Consider the following 18895-nt stretch of genomic DNA (forward strand, 5'->3'; position numbering starts at 1 on the left):
GACTGTATACCACTTACGTACAGTTATGTCCTAAGTAAAAAACCTTAGTAAAACATCCTACATCCACTAAAAATTTTATAATCCAGTTCATCTCATTCTGCTAAATGGCATATGACAATTTTGCATTCAATTTCTAGTAGTATAAAAAAAATGAAGTTACATCATGAATAGCTAAGACATGCACACGCACACATATGCACACACACAAAAACCAAAAACACCAAACCCGATGTCATCAAGTTGATTCTGATTCATAGTGACCCTATAGGACAGAGTAGAACTGCCCCATAGGTTTCCAAGGAGTGGCTGGTAGATTCGAATTACCAACATTTTGGTTAGCAGCCAAGCTCTCAACCACTGCACCATCAGGGCTCCACACACACACACACATAGACACATGTACAGATATAACTCACATATCCCATTCAAAAGCATGAGTAAGCAGAGGAGGGGGTACTACAAATTATCAGTGCCTAGGGCCCTCACATGCCTTAATCCAGCCCTGCTGGAGGACATGCGGTGGCAGAGGTGCAGAAGACACAGAGGGAGGGCCATCTGCTGTGACTTTATTATTGCTCTTTCCCTTCTGCCATGAGACCAAAATAAGCTGTTCTTATTTAGTTTGGGTCTAGAACATGGAACAGAGTCACAGCTGACCCACAGCAGGTATGAATGTGAGCCAGAAATAAATGTTCATGGGAGTCACTGAAATTTTAGGCTTATTTGTTACTGAGGCAAAACTTGGCAAAAACTGATTTAATCAGCTCCTTAGAATTCCAAAAAAAAATTTTTTTTTTTTTTAGAATTCAAGCTGGTCCTGACCTGCATCTTGGAAAATGGGTGCAGTCTGCTCCTGCCTGGATTACTGAAGTCTCTGGGTTTTGCCAGATGGGGTGCCTGGGCAGGTGGATGACCCTCTCTGGGTCTCAGTAATTTTGTACAAAATGATTGGGTGTGGACAGGTGAAAGGCAACAAGGGAGGGGGAGGACGAAGGACCATACTGCCTTGCCATCCCCAGTCCCAGAGGGCCCTCAAGTGTTGACATGTATGTGGCATGAATCAAAGTGTGATGGGCATTCCATTCTCTTTGTGTTCTCAGCTTCACAGCGTTCCCGATGTTCTCACAAAACACACCTCTGTGATCGTCAGGGACCAGTGAGCAGGCCACTCTATCCCCAAGCCATGTACCTGCAATTATAGAGAGGCCTTCAGGACTCATTCCAGCGATGCCAGCTTCACCCTCCCTTGATGTCAGGGCCTAAGTCACCCCTTCCTGATCTGACCCAATAGCACTCATGGTCAGGAAATGGCCAGGGTTTAACTGAGATTCGGCAGTGTCTGTCCCAGGCAGGCTTATAGTTTAATTAGCTTCAAAATGAAAGCTGTGACATTTATTTAGAAAGAGGGGATAGCTCATGGCAACACTAATCCTCTTCCTAGCGTACTGAGATATTCAGTTCTGGTCCCAAAGTTGATTATTCCACTCAGTCAGCGCTGTAGGCAACCAGGTCTTCCTGTTTGTGAACGTCTGTCCCTGGGGAGGCATCCCAGCATCCAAACTCCCTGCCTATGTTTGGGCTGCAGGCAGAACCTGACTCTCCCCTTAGAAGCAGGAAAGTCTGGACACTCACTTTCCAGGCCTCCCTTGCAGCTAGGCCACACGTGAATAGACCCACCTGCTCCAGTGACACAAAGCACAGTGGGGGCTCCATCCTGGTGCAGCAGCAGCACCCAGCCTCAGGGACTGTGGTGGCCGTGGGGCAAGTGGCAGCACTCAGTGCCCAGTGCTAGCAGCAGTGCTATGTGATACTCTGGCTCTGTGACGTCACTGGGGCTCTGGTCCTGACTCTTTTCCAGCATTCCTTTTTCTTGTCCATTTTCTAATCCAGGTTCTGTGCCTGTCCCAACCATCCTGTGAGTTGTTCACTATGCTTTCACTGAATTAATTTCCTGCTTATATCAGCTACAGTCAGTTTTTGTTGCTTGCTAATAGGTGCCCTGGTGGTTATACCACTCTACTTAGAAGGCTGTTTAGCAAGCAGCTGTTGTCACCAGACCTAGCAGATTATCAGGGTGTTCTCTCCAGCCATGTTTGGTTACACCTGAGAGAAGCATTCTGGGAAATACATTTTGTTCTATTTCCAGGATTATTTTATTGCTCCTTGTAAATTACCATCCCAAACAGCAGCTCCACTTGTCCCTTCCTTAATCTGAGCAGGACTGGCCCCACCCTCAGAAGGAAAATGTGTTGAGGCATCACATAATTGTGGTTTGTTGTGACTCCAGTCACATGTGACAAGAGCCAACTCCTATTCTGAGCATCATACAGGAGGTGGGTGCCTGTCCACAGCTTCATAGGTGTCATCCCTAGAAGGACCCCTGAGATGGTCTAGTCCAGTGAGTTTCAAAATGGTGCCAGCAAACCAACTGTATCAGAATCACTTGGGAAGCCTTTTTAAAAAGTACATCCCAGGTCCTATCTACTGAATCATGAGGCTCAGGGATCTGTATTCTGACTCTCAAATCCAACTTCCAGACCCCATTACAGAGATAGGGAAAGAAGAACCCTGGTCTCCTGGGCCTCAGTCCAGTCAATAAACCCTCTGCAGTCCTTTAGGTAGATTCTACCCCGCCAAGGCAAGAAAGTGTGATCCAGGTTGGCTGTCCACAAGGCCAAGCTGTTGGGGAGGGGATGCTGCTTCTGGAAAAAACTGCCATGAGTATGGAATTTATAATTGGGCTATTTCAGCAAATATTTGTGTACTTTGCTGAAAGGTGCACTTTCAGATCAATTCTGCACTGCGTCTTTTTAAAATTACTATTCTAAGCTTGCAAAATTGAGTTTATTACTGATGTGAAAATAATAAACTCAGGAATCATTCTTTACTCTCCATCCTCAGGAGTCAGACTGTTTCCAAAAAAACAACACAGGGAAGTTCAGGATGACCTCAGATTTCTTGACGAAGGGGCTGGGGATGGTGATGCCATCCACTGAGGTGGGAACTCGATGAAGGGCAGGTTTGGGAAGCAGGTCATGTTGATGTTGTGGTGCCTATGGAATAACTGTAGGAGTATCAGTGGGCAGAAGGCCAAACAGGCCTGGAGCTCTGGGGAGAGGTCAGGTCCTAAAGCAGAATTAGAACGCTGTAGCAACGCGAGATGATTCAGAGACAGCGTTTTCTGTGAGGAGTGAGAGGACAGACCTAATCAGCCATTTTGTCCTTCAGTAGAATATGGGGGAAGGGTAGGGAAGGAAGGGCAAGGGGTGAGAGGCTTGGGCTAAATGGCTTATAAATTTCATCTAGCACCAACATTCAAATGTGCCATAAACATTTGTGAATTCAATTCAATCCAATTCATTTCAATTTAACATTTTCTTTCACTGTGCTGAGCACAACTTAATTTGTCAACTATTTATTGTGCACTATTTACATTTTAGAGGGGCTCCTGGGTGGTGCAAACAGTTAAGTGCTCAACTACTAGCTGAAAGATCGGTGGTCCAAATCCACCTAGAGGTGTCTTGGAAGACAGACCTGGCGATCTGCTTCCTAAAGGTCACAGCCTTGAAAACCCAATGAAGCAGCTCTACTCTGCACGCATGGGGTCGCTGTGAGTTGGAATTGACTCAATGGCAACTAACAATAACAATAATATATTTTAGACCCTGGGGATATACTGGTGAACCTTGAGATGGTCCTTATTCTGAGTGGACTGCCACTTGTCGTATTTGGCAATGGGTCAGGTTGTGATGTTTAATGTCAGGACAGATGAGAAAACTGAAGTCCAGAGAGGGGAGACAACATTTCCAAGGTCACGGGGTGAGATGGTGACAGAGGCCCAACCCGTGACTCCTGACTCCCAGCCCAACATGGGGGATTTCTCTGCTGCATGGTGTAGCCCGGAAAAGGTGACAGAATATGAACAGGACAACGTAAAAACATGATTAACACTTGATTATTTGCACAGGGGATTAACAAGTGGGTTGGTCTGGAGTCCTATTGAAGGTAGTACGGTTTCTGGGCTCATGACAATATTTACGATTTCTTGAGGTGGATGAATGGATGAGACAATCTCAGGACTCAGAGGTCATCTCATTCAATCTTCTACCATTTAAAACAATCCTGTACACCCACAGTGACGAGGAGCTCACTGGCCTTCGAGGTAGCTCATTTCATACTTAAGCAGCTCTGATGGTTAGGATTTGTTTTTTACAATGAGGTGAGGTCTTTCAGACTGTGGTTCCTATCCGCTGATTTATTTTAGCTCAGCCCTGCATCCCACAAATCATGTCTTTTCCCTTTATCTTGTGATAGCCCCTCAGAGACTTGGAGGTGACCACATCCCATTGAGCTTGTTCTTCTCCAGGTTGAGTGCCCCAGATTCCTCAGCCATTGGGCCCTCCCAGAATTGGGTTCTTTCCCCATCCTTTCCTCCCACACCCGATGCATTGTGGTTCACCATTGTCGCTCTTGCAGAGCAGAGGTCAGCACTGTGGAAGTGTAAGCTAGCACACCCTGTGATGAATGTGTCCCTTTAATGCTCATTGCAGGAGCAGGAGTCATATGATCTTGTGACCCACAGCCCATCTACCAATGACCCTGCTTCCACTTAAGGACAAAGGCACCTCCTTGTTCCTCCGTGTATGTGGGAGAGGGGTGGAACAGGCAGGGCACAATAAAGATGGTTTCAATACTGTGTGAGTGAAAACCTGAGAATACAGAAGGTGACCTATAAATTCACAGCATTCATTAGTGACTGGCTGGCAAGTAGGTTTCATTCCCTTGCTACTCAAAGTGTGGTCTATGGACCAGCAGCATCAGCACCATCTGGGAGCATTTTTAGAAGTGCAAAATCTGAGGTCCCACTCCAGACCTGTTGAACCAGGATCTGTATTTTAACAAGGCCCCCTGGTGGTCCATATGCCCTTTATTTGCCTTTTGTAGGTCATGTTGATTGGTTCAAGCTCCAGGGCATGATCCACACAGAGGCCAAGATGATCTTCTTAAAACTCAGATTTGGTCATGTCACTCCTCTGCTGATATCATTTTAAGGGGTCTGTCATGGATTGAATTGTGTCCTACCAAAATATCTTTCAACTTAGCTGGGCCATGATTCTCAGTATTATGTGATTGCCTACCATTTTATGTGATTATCCACCATTTTATCCACTATGATGTTATAAGATGGATTAGCGGCAGTTATGTTGATAAGGTTTACGAGATTAGGTAGTGTCTTACGCCAATCTCTTTTGAGATATAAAAGAGAGAAATGAGCAGAGAGACATGGGGATCTCATCCCACCAACAAAGCAGCACTGGAAGCACAGTGTGTCTTTTGGACCTGAGGTTCCTGCACTGAGATGCTTCCAGACCAAGGCAAGACTAATGACGAGGACCTTCCTCCAGAGCCGACAGAGAGAGAAAGCCTCCTTCTGGAGCCAGTGCCCTGAATTCAGACTTCTAGCCTACTGGACTTTGAGAGAATAAAATTCTCTTTGCTAAAGCCAGAAACCCTGGTGGCGTAGTGGTTAAATGCTATGGCTGCTAATCAAAGGTTCGGCAGTTTGAATCCACTAGGTACTCCTTGGAAACTCTATGGGGCAGTTCTACTCTGTCCTATAGGGTCGCTATAGGGTCAGTATGAGTTGGAATCAACTCAATGTTACTGGGTTTGGTTTGGTTTTTGCTAAAGCCATGCATTTGTGGCATATCTAGCAGCACTAGATAACTAAGACAAGGTCCCCATTGCTTTTAAGACAAAGTCTACACTGTTAGGTTGGCTTTATGATCCGGCTTGCTTCTGTACCTTGGTTGCACCTCTGTTACTCCACTCATACCGAAATGCCCCAGTTGTACCAAATGACCCCTAAACCAAAAACCAAACCAAACCCAGTGCCGTCCAGTCGATTCCGACTCATAGGGACCCTATAGGACAGGGTAGAACTTCCCCATAGAGTTCCCAAGGAGCGCCTGGTGGATTTGAACTGCCAACCCTTTGGTTAGCAGCCATAGCACTTAACCACTACACCACCAGGGTTTCCAAATGACCCGTAGTCCCTCCAAAATGTCAGGCTGTTTCCCACCTCTATGCCTTTGTACATGGTTTCTTCTGCCTGGAATTCGATCCCTAGAGTTTTTCCTCTGAGAGACTCCTCCTCAGCCTTCATCTCAGCTTCAATACCTCTTCCTCCAGGTGTTGCCTGATCTGTGCCTGCTCCAAACCTAGTCCTTCTCTCTAGCAGAGTGCTTAGCACACTGAGCTGTCATTACTGACCCGCATATGTCTTCCTCACCAGGCAGTGGATTCCCTGGCAAGTCTATGTCTGATTTATCTCAGGCACACAGTGAGTGCTCAGTAAATGCTAAAATTGCTGAAGTAGTTAGCAAAGGCCCCGTGTACATAGAAGAGCCCAGCTGGAGGAAAGGCTGATTAAGAAACTGTATTCCTCATATCGTACCTGTCTCACTGCTCCCCAGGGAGGGGGCCGCTCTGCCCATGAAGGGTCCTCAGAGAGTCAGTCACATCATCATCCCCTCATCAGTACTTAGTTAAACAGCAGCCAATGTCACCCACCAAGAAATGAGTTTCTGAGAAATGAGAAAAAAGTTTCCCTGACTTCTGGAGGCCTTCTTCAACTCGGGCCATTTTTTTGTGCTCATTGGGCTGAGCTTAACTCCCAGGAAGCCAGAGATAGAGCCGACCCATTCCTTGCCTTAGGTGGCTCAGAGTCGGGCCAGGAGGACTGGCCCAAATAACTTGCAAACAGTGTTCTGAGGTTTAGGGATGGCAACTCCCCACTGGGTAGGATGTCACCAGGCAGGGGCAGGGCAATGATGACATCCAAAGCAGAGGGAACAGCACTAGCAAAGGCTGGTATAGGGAATGGTTATTTAGCTGAAACAGAGGGTATGTGAAATGAGAGATTGGGGCCAGATCACATTGTTGTTGCCGTCTAACATCCCTCATGGTGACCTCACACACAATGGGACCAGACCATTGTGATCCATAGGGTTTTCCTTGGTTAATTTTTGGGAACTGTGTCACCAGGCCTTTCTTCCTAGTCTGGAAGCTTTGCTGAAACCTGTTCAGCATTATAGCAACATGCAAGCCTCCAATGACAGACAGGTGGTGGTTGCACTTGAGGTCCGTTGACTGGGAATGGAACCCACATCTACCACATGGAAGTCGAGAATTCTACCACCGAACCACTACTGCCCACTGGCCAGCCATGAAGGGCCTTAAGTGCTTAGAAGACCCATTGTCCACAGGGTCTCCCATATGTGGCTGTGCAGGTTATAGACTGCATAAGGTCATATCTCAGGATTACATCCACGTCGTAGGCATCTTCATTATTTAGAAAGTTAAAAAAAATAGTGTTTAATTATAAATTTGTTCACTCTAAAGATGGGTGATACATACATTTATCGTGACAATTTTCTAGTAAATGAAAGTAGACCATCTTGTTCTAAGTTGATTAATACATGTTGGTCTCTTTCTACTTTTGAAGGAGGGAAAAATTTGATATTCAAAAGACCTGGTTAGCAAAGATATAGACTATAGATTATAAGCTAAGATGTACTCTCAAAAATATTCACTTTTAAATTAATTTTCTTAGTACCAATTTTGACATGATGTTTCATATAAAGTTAGTAGTATAAATAAAAGAATGCATGAACCGAAATCAGTGTACAAAATGCCTTCGAAAGCATCAAAGGAGATTAAAAATTCTTTAAAGAAAAATTAAATGATGTTTAAGAAGAATATATTCTTGATGCTAAGCAAATTGCCAGCTTCTCCAAGGAAGGGAATATGAGTTAACTATGAATTCCATGACTGGCCCATGTATAACTCAAACGAAATTTAAAAAATCAATTTCTTTTTAAAAAACGTTGAATGCAACAGTATTATTTTTATAAGATTTGCAATACCAAAAAAAATCATGATCTTTTTATTCTCTAAATGACTAATGTAATTTGAAGAATTATTAAGAACTTGAACTACTGCAACTATCTAAAAATTTACAATAGAAATTAACTGCTATGCTATTGATGGAGCATCGACCTGTCAGGTACTAAAAACCCTGAATTGTTTTCTAAACTCTCCTTTGATATTTAGCAATACACTTCCATCAATAATTTACTAGACACATGTCTGAATACTTTTGTAGCTCTGAGAATATATTTAACTTTGCCAATATTGGTTGCCAACGGAGAACATAACTTCTTGAAATTAAAATGTATTTAAAATTACTTAAGATTTATAATTTGTCTAATCTAACAACTATTTCCAGAGACAATAAGATATTAAAGCAAGCAAGCATTAAAATAATCAAAAACAATTTGTTTCCATAAAAACAAGATGCATGTCTTAGCCTAAAAAGCAGAACCTGAGAACATGGCTTACGTATAACCTTAAATTGTTTTCTAAACTCTCCTGGGAAAACGACGCCAAGGAACTGGGAAGAGTAAAACAGGAAGGAAAGTCAGTCCATGCCATTGTTATCCAGTTGGCCTGTGCCTTGAGCAGTGGGCCTCCATCTTGCTGGGACCCTCTGAGAAGCCCAGTCTAATGCACCTCAGAATTGTCTGCCTATAGGATTGGAATGTGAAAGTTGGAAACAAAGAAGAAGGATCCGTAGTTGGAAAATACGGCCTTGGCAGAAACAACGCCAGAGATCACATGATAGAATTCTGCAAAACAAACAACTTATTCATCAGATATATCTTTTTTGAACAACATAAACAATGACTACGCACGTGGACCTCTCCAGATGGAATACACAGGAATCAAATCAACTACGTCTGTAGAAACAGACAATGGAGAAGCTCAATATCATCAGAACAAGGCCAGGGGCCTACTGAGGAACAAATGAAAAGCTGCTCATATGCAAGTTGAAGTTGAAGAAAATTAAAACAGATTCATGAGAGCCAAAGTACAACCTTGAATATACCTTGCCTGAATTTAGAGACCTACTCAAGAATAGGTTTGACGAACTAAACAGTAATGACCAAAGACAAAAAGAGTTGTGGGATGACATCAAGGATATCACACATTAAAAAGACAGGAAAGAAAGAAAAGACCAAAATCAATGTCAGAAAAGACTCTGAAACTTGCTCTTGAAAGTAGAGCAGCTAAAGCAAATAGAAGAAATGACAAGGTGAAAGAACTGAAGATTTCAAAGGGTAGCTCGAGAAGACAAAGTAATGCTTTATAATGAAATGCAAAGACCTAGAGTTAGAAAACTAAAAGGGAAGAACACATTCGGCCTTTCTTAAACTGAAAGAACTGAAGAAAAAACTCAAGCCTTGAGTTGCAATATTGAAGGATTCTATGGGAAAAATAGTTAAGTGCTACAACTGCTGACCAAAAGTTCAAATCTACCAACTGCTCCTTGGAAACCCTATGGGGCAGCTCTACTCTGTCCTATATGGCAGCTATGAGTCAGAATCAACCTGACGGCAATAGGTTTTTATGGGCAAAATATTGAACAACGCAGGAAGCATCAAAAGAAGATGGAAGGAATACACAGAGCCACTGTGCCCAAAAGAATTGGTCAATGTTCAATCATTTCAAGAGGTAGCATCTGATGAAGAACTAATGGTACTGAAGGAAGAAGTCCAAACGCCACTGAATGCTTTGGCAAAAACAAAACTCCAGGAATTGACAGAATACCAACTGAGATGTTTCAACAAACAGATGACATGCTGGAAGCAAAGTATGGAAGACAGCTACCCGGCCAACCAAATGGAAGAGAGCCATATTCGTGCCCATTCCAAAGAAAGGTAATCCACAGGAATGCAGAAATTATCAAACAATATCATTAATATCACATACAAACAAAATTTTGCTGAAGATAATTCAAAAACAGCTACAGCCATACATCAACAGGAACTTACAGAAATTCAAGCCAGAGGAATATCATTGCTGATGTCAGATGGATCTTGGCTGAAAGCAGAGGATACCTAAAAGAGATTTACCTGTGTTTTATTGACTATGCAAAAATATTTGACTGTGTAGATCGTAACAAATTATGGATAACATGGCAAAGAATGGGAATTCCAGAACACTTAATTATGCTCATGTGGAAGCTGTACATAGACCAAGAGACAGTTGTTCAAGTAGAATAAGAGAATTCTGTGTGGTTTAAAAATCAGAAAAGGTGTGCATCAGGCTTGCATCCTTTTACCATACTTATTCTATCTGTATGCTGAGCAAATAATCTGAGAAACTGGACTATATGAAGAAGAATGTGGCATCAAAATTGGAGGATGACTTATTGACAACCTGCTGTATACAGGTGACACAACCTTGCTTGCTGAAGGTGAAGAGGGCTTGAAGCACTTACTAAAGAAGATCAAACACTTCAGTATGGCTTATAGCTCAACATAAAAAGAACAAAAATCCTCTCAACTAGATCAAGAAGCAGTATCATGAGAAGTGGAGAAAAGACTGAAGTTGTCAGGGATTTCATTTTACTTGGATCCACAATCAATGCCCGTGGAAGCAGCAGTCAAGAAATCAAATGACATATTGCATTGGGCAAATCTGCTGCAAAAGACCTCTTCAAAATGTTAAAAATCAAAGATGTCACTTTGAGGACTAAGGTGGGCCTGAGCCAAGTGTGGTATTTTCAGTTGCCTCATATGCATGTGAAAGCCATTTAAAAAAAGACTGTAAGAAGAATTGACGCATTTGAATTATAGTGTTTTTGAAGAATATTGAATATACCATGGACTGCCAGAAAAACAAGCAAATCTGTCTTGGAAGAAGTACAGCCAGAATGCTCCTTAGCAGCAAGGTTGGTGAGACTTAACCAGTCCCTGGAGAAGGACATCATGCTTTTTATCTGCACAGTCAAATATTTTTGCATAGTCAATAAAACACAGGTAAATCTCTTTTTGGTATCCTCTGCTTTCAGCCAAGATCCATCTGACATCAGCAATGATATTCCTCTGGCTTGAATTTCTGGAAGTCCCTGTTGATGTGTGGCTGTAGCTGTTTTTGAATTATCTTCAGCAAAATTTTGTTTGTATGTGATATTAATGATATTGTTTGATAATTTCTGCATTCCTGTGGATTACCTTTCTTTGGAATGGGCACGTAAAGGGTTATCAAAATAGAGGAAGACCCTCAATGAGGTGGATTGACACAATGACTGCAGCAATGGACTTAAACATAGCAATGATTGTGAGGATGGCACAGAACCGGGCAGCATTTCATTCCATTATATACATAGGGTCACTGTGAGTCAGAGTTGACTCAATAGCACCTAACAACAACAAAAACAAGACGGAAGAATGGAGTATGTGTCTACTGGTGCCCATTCCCCACTGGCCAGACGTTGTTGCTCAGTGAGGTCCTAACTTCCTGTACTTCAAAGTTTGTCAGAATGTCCTAAGAGGCTGCAATAGGAAAGTCCCAGAGCTGAAACCAAGAGACTGGGATCAGATGAGGTGAGGTGCTATTGGTTACACTTGCCCACTGCGATTACCTCAGAAACAGCTGGAGTAATAGGTGGCTGAGAGGATGTGAAGTGGGGCACAAGAGGAGTCCAATACAAATATAACAATTTAAAAACAAATAATTGTATTCTAATCCTAATTATTGTTTTTAGGTGCTGTTGAGTCAATTCCAACTCATAGTGACCCGGTGTACAGAAGAACTAAACATCCTCATAATCATTGCTATGTTTGAGCTCATTGTTGCAGCCAGTGTATCAATCCATCCCATTGAGGGTCTTCCTCTTTTTTGATCACCCTCTACTTTACCAAGCATGACGTCCTTCTCCAGGGACGGGTCCCTCCTGAAAACATGTCCAAAGTATGTGAGACAAAGTCTCGCCATCCTCACTTCTAAGGAGCTTTCTGGCTGTATGTCTCCCAAGACAGATTTGTTTGTTCTTCTGGCAGTCCATGGTATATTCAATATTCCTTGCCCACACCATAATTCAAAGGCATCCATTCTTCTTCACTCTTCCTTATTCATTATCCAGCTTTCACATGCATATGAAGCAATTGAAAATACCACAACTTGGCTCGGGCACACCTTAGTTCTCAAAGTGGTATCTTTGCTTTTTAACATTTTAAAGACGTGTTTTGCAGCAGATTTGCCCAATGCAATACATAGTTTGATTTCTTGGCTGCTAATTCCGTGGGCATTCATTGTGGATCCATGTAAAATGAAGTCCTTGACAACTTCAATCTTTTCTCCACTTCTCACGATATTGCTTCTTGATCCAATTTTTGTTTTCTTTATGTTGTAGTGCAATCATACTGAAGGTTGTGGTCTTCGATCTTCATCGGTAAGTGCTTCAAGACCTCTTCACTTTTAGCAAGCAAAGTTGTGTCATCTGCACATCACAGGTTGTTAGTGAGTCTTCCTTTTATCCTGATCCCATGTTCTTCTTCATACAGTCCAGTTTCTCGGATTATTTGCTCAGCATACAGATTGAATAAGTATGGTGAGATGATACAACGCCGACACACATTTCCTGACTTTAAACCATGCAATATCCCCTTGTTCTGTTCAAAAGACTGCCTCTTGATCAATGTTCAGGTTTCTCATGAGCAAAATTAAGTGTTCTGGAATTCCTATTCTTTGCAATGTTACCTATAATTTGTTATGATTCACACACTCAAATGCATTTGCATAGTCAATAAAACACAGATAAACATGTTTCTGGTATTGTCTGCTTTCAGCCAAGATCCACCTGACATTAGCAATGATATCCCTCGTTCCACGTCCTCTTCTGAATCTGGCTTGAATTTCTGACAGTTCCCCATCAGTGTACTGCTGCAACCACTTTTGAATGATCTTCAGCAAAATTTTACTTGCATATGATATTAATGATATTGCTTGATAATTTCCACATTCTGTTGGATCACCTTTCTTGGGAATAGGCACAAATATGGATCTCTTTCAGTCAGTTGACCAGATAGTGGTCTTCCAAATTTCTTGGAGTGAGAGCTTCAACATCTATTTGTTGAAATATCTCAATTGGTATTCTGTCAATTCCTGGAGCTTTGTTTTTCACCAATACCTTCAGTGCAGCTTGGACTTCTTCGTTCAGTACCATCGGTTCTTGATCATATGCTACCTTTTGAAATGGTTGAACATCAACCAATTTTTTGGCACAGCAACTGTCTGTATTCCTTCCATCTTCTTCTGATGCTTCCTGAGTCATTCAATATTTTGCCCATAGAATTCTTCACTATTGCAACTTGAGGCTTGAATTTTTTCTTCAGTTCTTTCAGCTTGAGAAATGCTGAGTGTGTTCTCTTTTGGTTTTCCAACTCCAGTTCTTTGCATATTTTATTATAAAACTTTGTCTTCTGGAGCTGCCCTTTGAAATTGGCTCAGCTTTTTCATGTCATCATTTCTTCCATTTGCTTTAGCTGCTCTACAATTAAGAGCAAGTTTCAGAGTCTCTTGTAACACCCATTTTGGTCCTTACTTTCTTTTTTTTGTCTTTTTCATGACCTCTTGTTTTCTTCATGTATGATGCCCTTGATGTCATCTCACAACTCTTTTTGTCTTTGGTCATTAGTGTTTAATCTGTCAAACCTGTTCTTAAGAAGTCTCTAAATTCAGGTGGAATACACTCAAGGTCTTATTTTAGCTCCGATGGACTTGCTCTTATTTTCTTCAGCTTTAGCTTGAAATCCAAAACCAAAACCAAACCCAGTGCTGCCAAGTCGATTTCGACTCATAGTGACCCTATAGGACAGAGTAGAACTGCCCCATAGAGTTTCCAAGGAGCACCTGGCAGATTCAAACTGCCGACCCTTGGTTAGCAGCCATAGCACTTAACCACTAAGCCACCAGGGTTTCCAACTTGAACTTACATATGAGCAATTGATGGTCTGTTCTGCAGTCAGCCCCTGACCTTGTTCTGAGTGACAATATTGAGCTTCTCCATAGTCTGTTTCCACAGATGTGGTTGATTTTATTCCTGCGTATTCCATCTGGCAAGGTCCACGTTTATAGTCACCATAATTTACGTTGTTGAAAAAATGTACTTGCAATGAAGAAGTCATTGATATTGCAGAATTCTATCATGTGATCTATGGCATCATTTCTATTACCAAGGCCAATTTTTCCAACTACTGATCCTTCTTCTTTAGCATTCCAATCACCAGTAATTATCGATGCAACTTGATTGCGTGTTTGATCTATTTCAAACTGCAGAAGTTGGGAAAATTTTTCAACTTCTTCATCCTTGGTGTGTAAACTTGAATAATGATTATATTAACTGGTCTTCCTTGTAGACATATGGATATTATCCTATCACTGACAGCATTGTAATTCAGGATAGCTCTCGAAATGTTCTTTTTTACAATGAATATAACACCATTCCTCTTTAAGCTGTCATTCCCAGTATAGTAAACCATATGATTGTCTGATTCAGAATGGCCAAATGCCAGTCCATTTCAGGTCACTAATGCCTAGGATATCGGTCTTTATGTGTTCCATTTCATTTTTGATGACTTCTAATTTTCCTAGATTCACAGTTCGTACATTCCATGTTCCTATTATTAATGAATTTTTGCAGCTGTTTCTTGATGTTTTGAGCCATGCCGCATCAACAAATGACAGTCCTGAAGGCTTGACTCCATCCACGTTATTACGGTTGATTCTACTTTGAGGCAGCGCCTCTTCCCCAGACGTCTTTTGAGTGCTTTCCAACCTGAGCAGCTCATCTTCTGGCACCATATCAGACAATGTTCCTTTGCTATTCATAAGGTTTTCACTGGCTAATTTTTTTTCAGAAGTAGACTGCCAGGTCCATCTTCCTAATCTTTCTTTGGAAGCTCTGCTGAAACCTGTCCACCATGGGTAACCCTGCTGGTATTTGAAATGCTGGTGACATAGCTTTCAGCATCACACACCACGCAAGCTGCTACAGTATGACAAACTGACAGACAAATGGTAGATTATTTTATTGAAAATATTTTATTGTGGTATAATATAAATATGACACACATATCTCAATAAATTTCAAATATTCTTTTGTGTTCTACAAAATGACTTTGTTATAATTATGTTGTTATTGATACATAAATAATATATTCATTAAAAAATTTATGTGGCAGGGGGCATCTTGTTCTAATTTGCACAAAGGTGCCATGAAGGCTCGTGGTTGAACCTCTGAGCAATAGTTCTGTGTGTCCTAAACGAGGTAAAAAGACAGATGCTGCATTACTCAGCACTTGAGACTTGGGAAAATTGTGGCCAAACTGACTTTTTGTCATCTGAATATTTTTAAAGCCTCAACTAGGAGAACTTGCTCTCATAAGGTACTTGCAGTAATAAGAGGACTTCTTTAGAGCAGGGTTTTTCAGCCTCGGCACTACTGACATTTGGCCCAGATAATCCTCTGTTCAAGCAAGCTGTCCTGTGCACTGCAGGCTGCTTAGCAGATCCCTGGCCTCCACTAAATGCCAGTAGCATGCCATCCTCAGTTGTGACAACCAAAAATGTCTCTAGACAATGCTGAAGGGCAAAATCACCTGCAGCTGAAGAACCACTGCGTTAGGGGGCGAAGGATCTATTCCCACAGTGAATGGTTTCCCTCCAAAACTTCTGTTCAATAAGCACTGGTGTTTATACTTTTTAAAAAACCAGTCCTGAGGCTTCAGTGAAAACCACAACTCAGGAGCCTGAATGATGAGATGGCCAATGTCTGAGAGAGTTCAGTTTCTGGAAGCTGGGTCAGGTTCTCCGACCACAAGACCACTTCTGACCACAGCTGGGCCAGCATGTGTGTGATGGGGACCGATTAGAGGTGGACAGGCGTCCAGGTGAGACTGCATCACCCTGTTAGAAAAGCGTGCAGCTGCACCACTGTAGCTGGACGACACCATGGGACCCAGGGCCAGGCAGCCCAGAGCTGAACTGACTGGCCTGCAAGGTGCAGAACCTGGATCTTCAGGTCTTGGAGTACAGCAATCTCTTTTTCCCTATGTGGGTGAAAGTACTAGGCACGGTGTTCAAACAACATGGGGCAGGACTGTTATCTTCTGTGGATCTACACTGTTTTAAAGTTGTTCGACCTTGTTCACATTCATTCACTTAGCTGATCCCCACAAACAACCTAACGAAGGAAGAAAGTCTGGACATGTTTCCCCTGATTTCCTGAAAAAGAAAGTGAGGCTTGGAGAGGGGGAAGGTCATACAAGAAAGAAATAATGGAGTAACAATTTCAACACAGGTCTTCTGACCCTAAATCAATGTATCTGTAGAAAACTCAACAGACATGGCTGGATTTAAAATAAAATATTAAAATTCTATTTTTCCTGCTTAAAAGTTAGATGTCAATGAATGTTCATTACAGTAACAATTATACCCCCACAAAAATTGAAACAACGTAGATTTTTGTTTCTGAAAGAGTTCTCTCAGAAAAATGGCACTATGTAACCAACAAGCAAATGAAAACATGCTCAATGTCGTTAACCATTGTTGTTGTTGTTACCGTGTGCCATTGCGTCAATTCCAACTCATAGTGGCCTTCTATGACACAGTAGAATTGCCTCCAAAATTTCCTATGTTGTAATCTTTATGAGAGCAGATCACCAGATTTTCTTCCTTAGAGTCAATGGGTTAGGTGTTTTTGAGGGCAAGTACTCAAACAGGTACTTGTACACCAATGTTCATTGCGGCACTATTCAATAGCCAAAAGGTAGAAAAAACTTGAGTCTATCAACAAATGGATGAATAAACAAAATGTGGTTTATCACACAATTGAATATTATTCATCCATAAATAGAAACGAAGTTCTGATACATCATATATATACATACACATACATTTATAAAACCGAATTCATTGCCATCGATTGGATTCTGAGTCATAGCAACCCTAATGGACAGAGTAGAACTGCCTTAGGGTTTCCAAGGCTGTAATCTTTACGGGAGCAGACTGACATCTTTCTCCCTGGAGCAACTGGTGGGTTTGAACTGCCAACCTTTCAGTTAGAAGCCGAGTCCTTAACCACTGTGCCACCAGGGCTCCTATTTGTACTACATACCTTATAAAAAAGAATAAAGTAGATTGATATATATATAATGTGACAATGATGTCATAGAAAAATATTTAATAATATGGAAAACTTTATGAAATATTAAGTACAAGTGGCAAGTTAATAAAGAGTATGTTGAGTATTATTGTATTTTTGTAAAAGCCCGCCTAAGCATTGAGAAACTAGATTAAGACATCACATGAGAATGTTCAGAGTGGTAATTACTGAGTGCTGAGAGAATGGGTGATATAAATTTTCTCCGGTTTGCTTATGTGTATTTTCTAAATTATTTACAATGAATAAATGCTACTTTATAATCAGCAAAATTTAAATATTCTATTTCAGAGACATTAGGAAACCTTCCTAATTAAAGAACAGCAGGCCTCTCCCATAGGGTGTAGGGGGAGAGGGGCTTCCTCTCCCCTCCCCACTCTCTCTGCCTTCCCTTCCCTATCTGCTTACAGGCCCCAAAGTTATTTGCAAGATAGGAGCTCCCAGGTCTTGGAATGAAAATGTTTCCCTCTTATTGCTCTCCTTAACAAGCGAGTGCTGTGGGTGCTGTGGGCAAGATGTCAAAAGTAAGTGTTCAATTTGGAATGCACAGTAGAGAGAACCTTTAATATAATATTAATTCATCGTGCAAATTAGCAAGGCTTAATGATCATGCGAGCCATCGGGAATCCTGGTGTGACTCAAAATGACATCTGCATTAATAATCTAATTAATAATGTATATGTTAATAAGAATCTCATTAAAGACTGGGTACAATTATCAATGTAGAATGCAATTCCTTAGCATCCATGGGCCAGTGCAGTGTTTTGGTGATTCCAGTTGCAATTTTCAATGATAAATGACCTTTTAAGTCTCATGAATTGATTAAGGAGGCAGCTATTAGTGTAAAAACTCAACTCCTTTGGAAATACAAAAACCACTGGTAAGACAGTGATTACAAACCTAGAGGAATGGGAGCAGTGCATCAGCAGGTGGGTGGGGGTTGCACAGAGAGTAATGAAAGACCGCAGATGCGTTAACCAAAGCCCACTCATCCACGTCTCCCTCCCTACACCCCAGACCTGGGCATTTGGCTCTGCTCTTAGGAACATTTTAACAAGAATGACATCAACACTGCTTAAGTTTTATGGGAAAATTATTTTTTTCAGATCAAGCATAGTAAAGTTAGTTGACTCCTCTGGTCATTTTTCTCTTTGATTTAGTTCTTGTCTTCCCAAGTTTTCCAATTCTCATTTTGATCTTAATTGAATTAGTTCAATCAAGGCTATAAAGACTTGGTTTATCATCAGGTTCTTTGAGATGGCATATATTAAAATTGACTCACGATATTGTCTGTCATTGTGGCTCTTGTTTTGTGGCCACTATTTCTACCAAGTTCAAGTGCCCTGGGTCGCATTTAGCAAATCAACATAGTGTCAAGAAGATTCAATTCTTTGTCAATAAAAATGTCCACTCTGTGGGGCTTTAACCCTTGTCAATTTTATTTTATGCTGATTATTGCCACTAGTAATCCTCATCATAAATTGGGTAAATGACTGAGACCTTGTCTTTAGTCTTTCCCAATCCATGGAGGGAGAAAATGTGAGCAAGTTTATGAGCTGGAGGTGGACACTGAGGAGAGGGAAGAAGGAAGGCAAGTGGGAAAGGAGAGTGGTAGATTCAAGAGGGAAATAACAGTTCTGGACAGTGGTGTTGGTGTCACCCAGTGCGGTGACTCATGGTGTAACAGTTTTGGTTTATGAGCTTGAGGTGAACATTGGGGTGAGGGAAGTTTATGAGCTAGAGGCAGATATCAGGGAGAGGGAAAAAGGAAGGGAAGTGGGGATGGAGAGTGATAGATCCAAGAGGGAACAATACAGCAAGAGA

General features: G+C 41.7%; 1 protein-coding gene across 1 annotated transcript in view; it reads right to left on the reverse strand.

Moving 5' to 3' along the window:
- Window positions 1-13744: 13744 nt before the first annotated feature.
- XPA (XPA, DNA damage recognition and repair factor) overlaps window positions 13745-18895 on the reverse strand; it is a 556316-nt gene continuing 551165 nt past the window's right edge. Inside the window, exon 7 of the transcript XR_007518770.1 lies at window positions 13745-13761. The gene's annotated coding sequence lies outside the window, so the exon portion shown is untranslated. The remainder of the gene's footprint in view (window positions 13762-18895) is intronic.

The sequence above is a fragment of the Elephas maximus genome, chromosome 9 (assembly GCF_024166365.1).
Source record: "Elephas maximus indicus isolate mEleMax1 chromosome 9, mEleMax1 primary haplotype, whole genome shotgun sequence".
In the NCBI taxonomy this organism is placed as follows: domain Eukaryota; kingdom Metazoa; phylum Chordata; class Mammalia; order Proboscidea; family Elephantidae; genus Elephas; species Elephas maximus.